We start from the raw sequence: 11,996 nt of genomic DNA on the forward strand, positions 1-11,996 counted from the left end.
AAAGCCCTGAAGACATGTTAACCCACTTCACCCTACACTGTTTCCAGGTGTTATCCATCCTGGTAAAGCCCTGAAGACATGTTAACCCACCTCACCCCACACTGTCTCCAGGTGTTATCCATCATGGTAAAGCCCTGAAGACATGTTAACCCACCTCACCCCACACTGTCTCCAGGTGTTATCCATCGTGGTAAAGCCCTGAAGACATGTTAACCCACCTCACCCCACACTGTCCCCAGGTGTTATCCATCCTGGTAAAGCCCTGAAGACATGTTAACCCACCTCACCCCACACTGTCTCCAGGTGTTATCCATCGTGGTAAAGCCCTGAAGACATGTTAACCCACCTCACCCCACACTGTTTCCAGGTGTTATCCATCGTGGTAAAGCCCTGAAGACATGTTAACCCACTTCACCCCACACTGTCTCCAGGTGTTATCCATCGTGGTAAAGCCCTGAAGACATGTTAACCCACCTCACCCCACACTGTCTCCAGGTGTCTCCATCATGATAAAGCCCTGAAGACATGTTAACCCACCTCACCCCACACTGTCTCCAGGTGTTATCCATCATGGTAAAGCCCTGAAGACATGTTAACCCACCTCACCCCACACTGTCTCCAGGTGTTATCCATCCTGGTAAAGCCCTGAAGACATGTTAACCCACCTCACCCCACACTGTCTCCAGGTGTTATCCATCCTGGTAAAGCCCTGAAGACATGTTAACCCACTTCACCCTACACTGTTTCCAGGTGTTATCCATCCTGGTAAAGCCCTGAAGACATGTTAACCCACCTCACCCCACACTGTCTCCAGGTGTTATCCATCATGGTAAAGCCCTGAAGACATGTTAACCCACCTCACCCCACACTGTCTCCAGGTGTTATCCATCGTGGTAAAGCCCTGAAGACATGTTAACCCACCTCACCCCACACTGTCCCCAGGTGTTATCCATCCTGGTAAAGCCCTGAAGACATGTTAACCCACCTCACCCCACACTGTCTCCAGGTGTTATCCATCATGGTAAAGCCCTGAAGACATGATAACCTCTTGTTAATAATGGTGTAGTGTGATATAATAACCTCTTGTTAATAATGGTGTAGTGTGTTTGTGTGTTTGTTGGGAAGTAAGTACCAAACAATGACACCTCAAAGCACAGATTAGGGATTAGGATCGGGCTCCTGGAGGTCATTAATCCTGGTTAATCTCCTATTCCAGTTTAACACTTTAGTCTGTCATTTGGTCTAATGATGCCAGCAGGAGAGGAAGAGTTAGAGGTGAGGGTTATAGACATGATGGGGCTTTACCATCAGGGCTTTACTATGATGGATAACACCTGGAGACAGTGTGGGGTGAGGTGGGTTAACATGTCTTCAGGGCTTTACCATGATGGAGACACCTGGAGACAGTGTGGGGTGAGGTGGGTTATTATGTTATCACACTACACCATTATTAACAAGAGGTTATTATATCACACTACACCATTATTAACAAGATGTTATTATATCACACTACACCATTATTAACAAGTAGTTATTATATCACACTACACCATTATTAACAAGAGGTTATTATATCACACTACACCATTATTAACAAGAGGTTATTATAACACACTACACCATTATTAACAAGAGGTTATTATATCACACTACACCATTATTAACAAGAGGTTATTATGTTATCACACTACACCATTATTAACAAGAGGTTATTATATCACACTACACCATTATTAACAAGAGGTTATTATAACACACTACACCATTATTAACAAGATGTTATTATATCACACTACACCATTATTAACAAGAGGTTATTATAACACACTACACCATTATTAACAAGAGGTTATTATAACACACTACACCATTATTAACAAGAGGTTATTATATCACACTACACCATTATTAACAAGAGGTTATTATATCACACTACACCATTATTAACAAGAGGTTATTATATCACACTACACCATCATTAACAAGAGGTTATTATATCACACTACACCATTATTAACAAGATGTTATTATATCACACTACACCATTATTAACAAGAGGTTATTATAACACACTACACCATTATTAACAAGTGGTTATTATATCACACTACACCATTATTAACAAGAGGTTATTATATCACACTACACCATTATTAACAAGAGGTTATTATATCACACCACACCATTATTAACAAGAGGTTATTATATCATTGTAAGTACAGTTTTGTCGGACAAATGTATTGGTAGCAAGATTCAAACTATTTGCGGTAAACAATCACACAACTTCAACTGATGAATTATAACTGTTTATTAATGCTTTAAAAAGTAAAAACGAACTATTAAAGATCTGTCTGTAAAGTACATATCAGTCACTCACTGTCTCTCTCTCTCTCTCTCTCTCTCTCTCTCTCTCTCTCTCTCTCTCTCTCTCTCTCTCTCTCTCGCTCTCTCTCTCTCTCGCTCTCTCTCTCTCTCTCTCTCTCTCTCTCTCTGTCTCTCTCTCTCTCTCTCTCTCTCTCTCTCTCTCTCTCTCTCTCTCTCTCTGTCTCTCTCTCTCTCTCTCTCTCTCTCTCTCTCTCTCTCTCTCTCTCTCTCTCTCTCTCTCTCTCTCTCTCTCTCTCTCTCTCTCTCTCTCTCTCTCTCTCTCTCTCTCTCTCTCTCTCTCTTTCTCTCTCTCTCTATCTTTCTCTCTCTATCTTTCTTTCTCTCTCTGTCTCTGTCTTTCTCGCTCTCTGTCTCTCTGTCTCTCTCTCTCTCTCTCCGTCTCTCTCTGTCTCTCTCTCTCTCTCTCTCTCTCTCTCTCTCTCTCTGTCTCTGTCTCTCTCTCTCTCTCTCTCTCTCTCTCTCTCTCTCTCTCTCTCTCTCTCTCTCTCTCTCTCTCTCTCTCTCTCTCTCTCTCTCTCTCAATTCAATTCAATTCAAGGGGCTTTATTGGCATGGGAAACATGTGTTAACATTGCCAAAGCAAGTGAGGTAGATAATATACAAAAGTGAAATAAACAATAAAAATTAACAGTAAACATTACACATACAGAAGTTTCAAAACAATAAAGACATGACAAATGTCATATTATATATATACAGTGTTGTAACAATGTACAAATGGTTAAAGCACACAAGTTAAAATAAATAAACATAAATATGGGTTGTATTTACAATGGTGTTTGTTCTTCACTGGTTGCCCTTTTCTTGTGGCAACAGGTCACAAATCTTGCTGCTGTGATGGCACACTGTGGAATTTCACCCAGTAGATATGGGAGTTTATCAAAATTGGATTTGTTTTCGAATTCTTTGTGGATCTGTGTAATCTGAGGGAAATATGTCTCTCTAATATGGTCATACATTGGGCAGGAGGTTAGGAAGTGCAGCTCAGTTTCCACCTCATTTTGTGGGCAGTGAGCACATAGCCTGTCTTCTCTTGAGAGCCATGTCTGCCTACGGCGGCCTTTCTCAATAGCAAGGCTATGCTCACTGAGTCTGTACATAGTCAAAGCTTTCCTTAAGTTTGGGTCAGTCACAGTGGTCAGGTATTCTGCCACTGTATACTCTCTGTTTAGGGCCAAATAGCATTCTAGTTTGCTCTGTTTTTTTGTTAATTCTTTCCAATGTGTCAAGTAATTATCTTTTTGTTTTCTCATGATTTGGTTGGGTCTAATTGTGCTGTTGTCCTGGGGCTCTGTGGGGTGTGTTTGTGTTTGTGAACAGAGCCCTAGGACCAGCTTGCTTAGGGGACTCTTCTCCAGGTTCATCTCTCTGTAGGTGATGGCTTTGTTATGGAAGGTTTGGGAATCGCTTCCTTTTAGGTGGTTGTAGAATTTAACGGCTCTTTTCTGGATTTTGATAATTAGTGGGTATCGGCCTAATTCTCTCTCTCTCTCTCTCTCTCTCTGTCTCTCTCTCTCTCTCTCTCTCTCTCTCTCTCTCTCTCTCTCTCTCTCTCAGCTGTAAGCACATTTGTCTAGTGTCTTTTCTAACTCCCTAATACAAAACACTTCCTATCAAACAGCCTGTTAGTTACACACATTCATCAGAAATAACAGAGAAGGTAAAGAGAAAGAAAGTGATCAAAGGGCCTGAGAGTGTTTGGGAGTGGATTCAGTGTGACGAGGGCATCGGGGTCAGCTCTTCAAAGTGAACTGCTTAAATTGACTTCAGGAAAACCCAATAACCAGATTGAGAAATCTGCTATGGAACACAGTGGCGTTCCGGAACCCCCGTGGTGCTTCACGGAGCTTCATGAAGCCCCCCTGGTGGGGACAAAGACTCTGGAATCTGCTCTGAACACCCCCAGAACAGAGGGCCCAACTGTTCCCCTTCTGGGAGATTGGAGAGGGGGCCTGGGAGGAGAAGGGGCCTGGGGGAGGTTTGGGGGAGGGGGTAAGAGGGTAGCAAAGGGGTGAGGCAGACAGGCGTCTTTGGGGACTGGGGTGACCCTAAAACAATGATGTCCCCTGGATAGGCTGACGGAGAGGTAATAGACTGGTCTATTGTTGTCTGAGTGATGGAAGGTAGAACCAATGGGCTCCAGCTCAATACAGATAGCAGTGTTGAAGACTGAGACTCAAGCCATTCCACACAGGCTGTATCTCTCTGGTCTTAACAACATAACCATGGGGGAACACAGCTGTACAGTCAGTCAGTGGCTTTCTGCCTGATTCTCTTGAATGGAGACCTCTCCTCACTTTCTAATGGCTATATGCGACACTATAACGTTAGAAATATTTCTTTGCAGACATTCCTCTGTCCTAATTTCATCAGACGGATGGCAGGCAACTTTCACCATGTTTCTAAGCAATCTTCAAAGAATGTATGTGGGTGTAAAAGTGACACACGAGGGTCAGCTGTGTGACTGATCAGCAGGCGAGGAGAAAGAGGAGGAGTTAGTACCGAGCTCAGAACAAGTAATGAGGAGACAAAAGGACCTGGAATAAAACACAGAGCAGGAGAAAGGAGGAGGGGAGAAAAGAAGGGAATGGCCTGGAGCTCCAGGAGTCATCAAAGATGAGACAATCACACACAAAGAGATGAACGCTCTGTCTCTCTGTCTCTCTCTGTCTGTTTCTGTCTCTCTGTCTGTCTCTCTCTGTCTCTCCCTCTCTCTCTGTCTGTCTCTCTCTGTCTCTCCCTCTCTCTGTCTCTCTCTGTCTGTTTCTCTCTCTGTCTCTGTCTGTCTCTCCCTCTGTCTCTGTCTGTTTCTCTCTCTGTCTGTTTCTCTCTCTGTCTGTTTCTCTCTCTGTCTCTGTCTGTCTGTCTCTGTCTCTCTCTGTCTCTGTCTCTCCCTCTGTCTCTGTCTCTCCCTCTGTCTATCTCTGTCTCTCCCTCTGTCTCTGTCTCTGTCTCTCCCTCTGTCTCTCTCTCTGTCTCTCTCTGTCTGTTTCTCTCTCTGTCTCTGTCTGTCTCTGTCTCTCTCTATGTCTCTGTCTGTCTCTCCCTATGTCTCTGTCTGTCTCTCTCTGTCTCTCCCTCTGTCTCTGTCTCTCCCGCTGTCTCTGTCTCTCTCTCTCTCTCTGTCTGTCTCTGACTCTGTCTCTCTCTCTCTCTGTCTCTGTCTCTCTCTGTCTGTCTCTCTCTGTGTCTGTCTCTCTCTCTCTCTGTCTCTGTCTCTCACTGTGTCTGTCTCTCTCTCTCAAATTTCAAATTCAAGCTGCTTTATTGGCATGAACAACATTGTGTCAATATTGCCAAAGCAACAATGTATACAATATACATTGTAATAAAATTATAAACAATAACAAATAATAATATAGAATGGTCATAAATAATAATACAAAATTAAATACAAAAATAACAATATAGTAGAAATTTTATAAATATAAAAAGCTGAACATGGAAAATGAAACTAGAACTAACTTACAGAGGGGGGGGCTTGAGACAGAACAGAGGGGCTTGAGTCAGTGTTCTCTGAGTGAAGTGGAAAGGAAGTCTCTCTCTCGCTCTGTCTCTCTCTGTCTCTGTCTCTCTCTGTCTCTCTCTGTCTCTCCCTCTGTCTCTGTCTCTCTGTCTCTCTCTGTCTCTGTCTCTCACTCTCTCAAAATACCATCTCACCAGGACGTTTCATTCTTTAGAAATCATCAGTCAGTCAGCCATGACAGGAGCTTCTGTGGGAAGATGGCTGCCGTCTGTCCACCCTCGTTAAAAACCACCCGGAAAACAATGAATGGTGACTGTTGTTCAAATAAAGCTTCATCATCATCATCATCACCATCGTCCTCTTCATCATCATCACCATCACCATCGTCCTCTTCATACATCATCGGCATCAAAGGTGTTTTCCCCCCAGTGAAATACAATGTGTGTGTGTGTGTGTGTGTGTGAGTGAGTGAGTGTGTTTGTATGTGTTGTGGAACCTAAGCTCACAGCAGAATGAGTCACCTCCATGTTTCCATATAAAGAGGAAAACCAACCAAGTCTTCATACATCTGACATACTATGAGGCAAAGCTGTTTTTTACTCATGGAAATGCAATGTGTTTTTCCCCATGGAAATGCAATGTGTTTTTCCCCCATGGAAATGCAATGTGTTTTTCCCCATGGAAATGCAATGTGTTTTTCCCCATGGAAATGCAATGTGTTTTTCCCCATGGAAATGCAATGTGTTTTTCCCCCATGGAAATGCAATGTGTTTTTCCCCATGGAAATGCAATGTGTTTTTCCCCCATGAAAATGCAATGTGTTTTTCCCCCATGGAAATGCAATGTGTTTTTCCCCCATGGAAATGCAATGTGTTTTTCCCCCATGGAAATGCAATGTGTTTTTCCCCCATGGAAATGCAATGTGTTTTTCCCCCATGGAAATGCAATGTGTTTTTCCCCCATGGAAATGCAATGTGCTTTTGTGCGTGTGTTGTAACTTACAGCACTATGAGTCATCTCTGTCTCAGTCGAAAGAGGTGAACCAACCAAGTGGACAATTACAACCTGTTACTTCCTTTCCACTTCACTCAGAGAACACTGACTCAAGCCCCTCTGTTCTATACACAGCCTAGTTACACAGACAAGGCTTCAAATCCCATTCAGTAAAACCCTACATTCTCCCTCCCTCTCTCTTATAAAGCTCTGGAACTCAACAACATTGAGAGGTGCTGAATCAGAAGCTGATTCACTGCTGAGAGGCCCAGCTGATCCTCCATATGTCTCTTACAACCAGAATGTTCTGGACAATCCACCCTTCTTAAAGAGAACCCCGGAACAGAGTGCCATCACAATGACATCGGTCAGCCAGTGTCTCTGCACGGACAATGGGTGACAGGAGAGGAGGAGGGGTTAACATGGCGGAAGGCTTTGAAGAGACCTGCGTCCTTAAAGCCTTTGGATGGATGAGTGAAACAGACTAAAGGCTGTCCACCCCTTTCATTAGCTGTGTGTGTAGAAACACCGTGGAGCATGTGAATACACACTGTGACATGTTTATGATAACCTATAGGGGAATCGGCCATAAGGGAACTCTCGTTGGCAGTATGTGTGTTCTGTAACCAAACTGATACTACAGTTCTGTTTGACCTTGTAGACTGAGGGTAGGTGGGGATGAACTGCAGGGATTTCCTGCACATTCAAAGGAAGTTTTTCTATATAATGTTCAAGATCAATGGGATACCTCCTAAGCACACAGCCAAGACAACACAGGAGTGGCTTCGGGACAAGTCTCTGAATGTCCTTGAGTGGCCCAGCCAGAGCCCGGACTTGATCCAGATTGAACATCTCTGGAAAGACCTGAAAATAGCTGTGCAGCGACGCTCCCCAGCCAACCTGACAGAGCTTGAGAGGATCTGCAGAGAAGAATGGGAGAAACTCCCCAAATACAGGTGTGCCAAGCTTATAATGTCATACCCAAAAAGACTTGAGGCTGTAATCGCTGCCAAAGGTGCTTCAACAAAGTACTGAGTAAACGGTCTGAATACTTATGTCAATGTGATATTTCCGTTTTTAAATTTTTAATACATTTGCAAACATTTCAAAAAATCTGTTTTTGCTTTTTCATTATGGGGTATTGTGTGTAGATTGATGAGAACTTGTATTTATTTAGTCCATTTTAGAATAAGGCTGTAATGTAACAAAATGTGGAAAAAGTCAAGAGGTCTGAATACTTTCCGAATGCACTGTAGAAACTGAAGCAGTGTGGGTGTCTGTCTGTGAGATAGAAACTGAAGCAGTGTGGGTGTCTGTCTGTGAGATAGAAACTGAAGCAGTGTGTCTGTCTGTGAGATAGAAACTGAAGCAGTGTGGGTGTCTGTCTGTGAGATAGAAACTGAAGCAGTGTGGGTGTCTGTGAGATAGAAACTGAAGCAGTGTGGGTGTCTGTCTGTGAGATAGAAACTGAAGCAGTGTGGGTGTCTGTCTGTGAGATAGAAACTGAAGCAGCGTGGGTGTCTGTCTGTGAGATAGAAACTGAAGCAGTGTGGGTGTCTGTCTGTGAGATAGAAACTGAAGCAGTGTGGGTGTCTGTGAGATAGAAACTGAAGCAGTGTGGGTGTCTGTCTGTGAGATAGAAACTGAAGCAGTGTGGGGGTCTGTGAGATAGAAACTGAAGCAGTGTGGGTGTCTGTCTGTGAGATAGAAACTGAAGCAGTGTGGGTGTCTGTCTGTGAGATAGAAACTGAAGCAGCGTGGGTGTCTGAGATAGAAACTGAAGCAGTGTGGGTGTCTGTGAGATAGAAACTGAAGCAGTGTGGGTGTCTGTGAGATAGAAACTGAAGCAGTGTGGGTGTCTGTCTGTGAGATAGAAACTGAAGCAGTGTGGGTGTCTGTCTGTGAGATAGAAACTGAAGTCTGTCTCCCAAACATCTTTGTACTCCCAACTCCCCCTCCCTAAAAAAACTACCTAAAGCACACCTAACCAGCCTGACCGCTGTGATCATTATAACCAGCCTGACCACTGTGATCATTATAACCAGCCTGAACGCTGTGATCATTATAACCAGCCTGACCGCTGTGATCATTATAACCAGCCTGACCACTGTGATCATCATAACCAGCCTGACCGCTGTGATCATTATAACCAGCCTGACCGCTGTGATCATTATAACCAGCCTGACCGCTGTGATCATTATAACCAGCCTGAACGCTGTGATCATTATAACCAGCCTGAACGCTGTGATCATTATAACCAGCCTGACCGCTGTGATCATTATAACCAGCCTGACCACTGTGATCATTATAACCAGCCTGACCGCTGTGATCATTATAACCAGCCTGACCACTGTGATCATCATAACCAGCCTGACCGCTGTGATCATTATAACCAGCCTGACTGCTGTGATCATTATAACCAGCCTGACAGCTGTGATCATCATAACCAGCCTGACTGCTGTGATCATTATAACCAGCCTGACAGCTGTGATCATCATAACCAGCCTGACTGCTGTGATCATTATAACCAGCCTGACCGCTGTAATCATTATAACCAGCCTAACCATCATAACCAGCCTGACCACTGTGATCATCATAACCAGCCTAACCACTGTGATCATTATAACCAGCCTGACCGCTGTGATCATTATAACCAGCCTGACCACTGTGATCATCATAACCAGCCTGACCGCTGTGATCATTATAACCAGCCTGACCACTGTGATCATTATAACCAGCCTGACTGCTGTGATCATTATAACCAGCCTGACAGCTGTGATCATCATAACCAGCCTGACTGCTGTGATCATTATAACCAGCCTGACAGCTGTGATCATCATAACCAGCCTGACTGCTGTGATCATCATAACCAGCCTGACCGCTGTAATCATCATAACCAGCCTGACCACTGTGACCATCATAACCAGCCTGACCACTGTGATCATCATAACCAGCCTGACCACTGTGATCATCATAACCAGCCTGACCACTGTGACCATCATAACCAGCCTGACCACTGTGATCATCATAACCAGCCTGACCACTGTGATCATTATAACCAGCCTGACCACTGTGATCATCATAACCAGCCTGACCATCATAACCAGCCTGACCACTGTGATCATCATAACCAGCCTGACCTCTGTGATCATCATAACCAGCCTGACCATCATAACCAGCCTGACCACTGTGATCATCATAACCAGCCTGACCACTGTGATCATCATAACCAGCCTGACCACTGTGATCATTATAACCAGCCTGACCGCTGTGATCATTATAACCAGCCTGACCACTGTGATCATCATAACCAGCCTGACCACTGTGATCATTATAACCAGCCTGACCACTGTGATCATTATAACCAGCCTGACTGCTGTGATCATTATAACCAGCCTGACAGCTGTGATCATCATAACCAGCCTGACTGCTGTGATCATTATAACCAGCCTGACCGCTGTAATCATTATAACCAGCCTAACCACTGTGATCATCATAACCAGCCTGACCACTGTGATCATCATAACCAGCCTGACCACTGTGACCATCATAACCAGCCTGACCACTGTGATCATCATAACCAGCCTGACCATCATAACCAGCCTGACCACTGTGATCATCATAACCAGCCTGACCACTGTGATCATCATAACCAGCCTGACCACTGTGATCATTATAACCAGCCTGACCGCTGTGATCATTATAACCAGCCTGACCACTGTGATCATCATAACCAGCCTGACCACTGTGATCATTATAACCAGCCTGACCACTGTGATCATTATAACCAGCCTGACTGCTGTGATCATTATAACCAGCCTGACAGCTGTGATCATCATAACCAGCCTGACTGCTGTGATCATTATAACCAGCCTGACAGCTGTGATCATCATAACCAGCCTGACTGCTGTGATCATTATAACCAGCCTGACCGCTGTAATCATTATAACCAGCCTAACCACTGTGATCATCATAACCAGCCTGACCACTGTGATCATCATAACCAGCCTGACCACTGTGACCATCATAACCAGCCTGACCACTGTGATCATCATAACCAGCCTGACCACTGTGATCATCATAACCAGCCTGACCACTGTGATCATTATAACCAGCCTGACCACTGTGATCATCATAACCAGCCTGACCATCATAACCAGCCTGACCACTGTGATCATTATAACCAGCCTGACCACTGTGATCATCATAACCAGCCTGACCATCATAACCAGCCTGACCACTGTGATCATCATAACCAGCCTGACCACTGTGATCATTATAACCAGCCTGACCGCTGTGATCATTATAACCAGCCTGACCACTGTGATCATCATAACCAGCCTGACCGCTGTGATCATTATAACCAGCCTGACCACTGTGATCATTATAACCAGCCTGACTGCTGTGATCATTATAACCAGCCTGACAGCTGTGATCATCATAACCAGCCTGACTGCTGTGATCATTATAACCAGCCTGACAGCTGTGATCATCATAACCAGCCTGACTGCTGTGATCATTATAACCAGCCTGACCGCTGTAATCATTATAACCAGCCTAACCACTGTGATCATCATAACCAGCCTGACCACTGTGATCATCATAACCAGCCTGACCACTGTGACCATCATAACCAGCCTGACCACTGTGATCATCATAACCAGCCTGACCACTGTGATCATCATAACCAGCCTGACCACTGTGATCATTATAACCAGCCTGACCACTGTGATCATCATAACCAGCCTGACCATCATAACCAGCCTGACCACTGTGATCATCATAACCAGCCTGACCTCTGTGATCATCATAACCAGCCTGACCATCATAACCAGCCTGACCACTGTGATCATCATAACCAGCCTGACCACTGTGATCATCATAACCAGCCTGACCACTGTGATCATTATAACCAGCCTGACCGCTGTGATCATTATAACCAGCCTGACCACTGTGATCATCATAACCAGCCTGACCACTGTGATCATTATAACCAGCCTGACCACTGTGATCATTATAACCAGCCTGACTGCTGTGATCATTATAACCAGCCTGACAGCTGTGATCATCATAACCAGCCTGACTGCTGTGATCATTATAACCAGCCTGACAGCTGTGATCATCATAACCAGCCTGACTGCTGTGATCATTA

The sequence above is a fragment of the Salvelinus alpinus genome, chromosome 10, assembly GCF_045679555.1.
Source record: "Salvelinus alpinus chromosome 10, SLU_Salpinus.1, whole genome shotgun sequence".
Classification (NCBI taxonomy): Eukaryota; Metazoa; Chordata; class Actinopteri; order Salmoniformes; family Salmonidae; genus Salvelinus; species Salvelinus alpinus.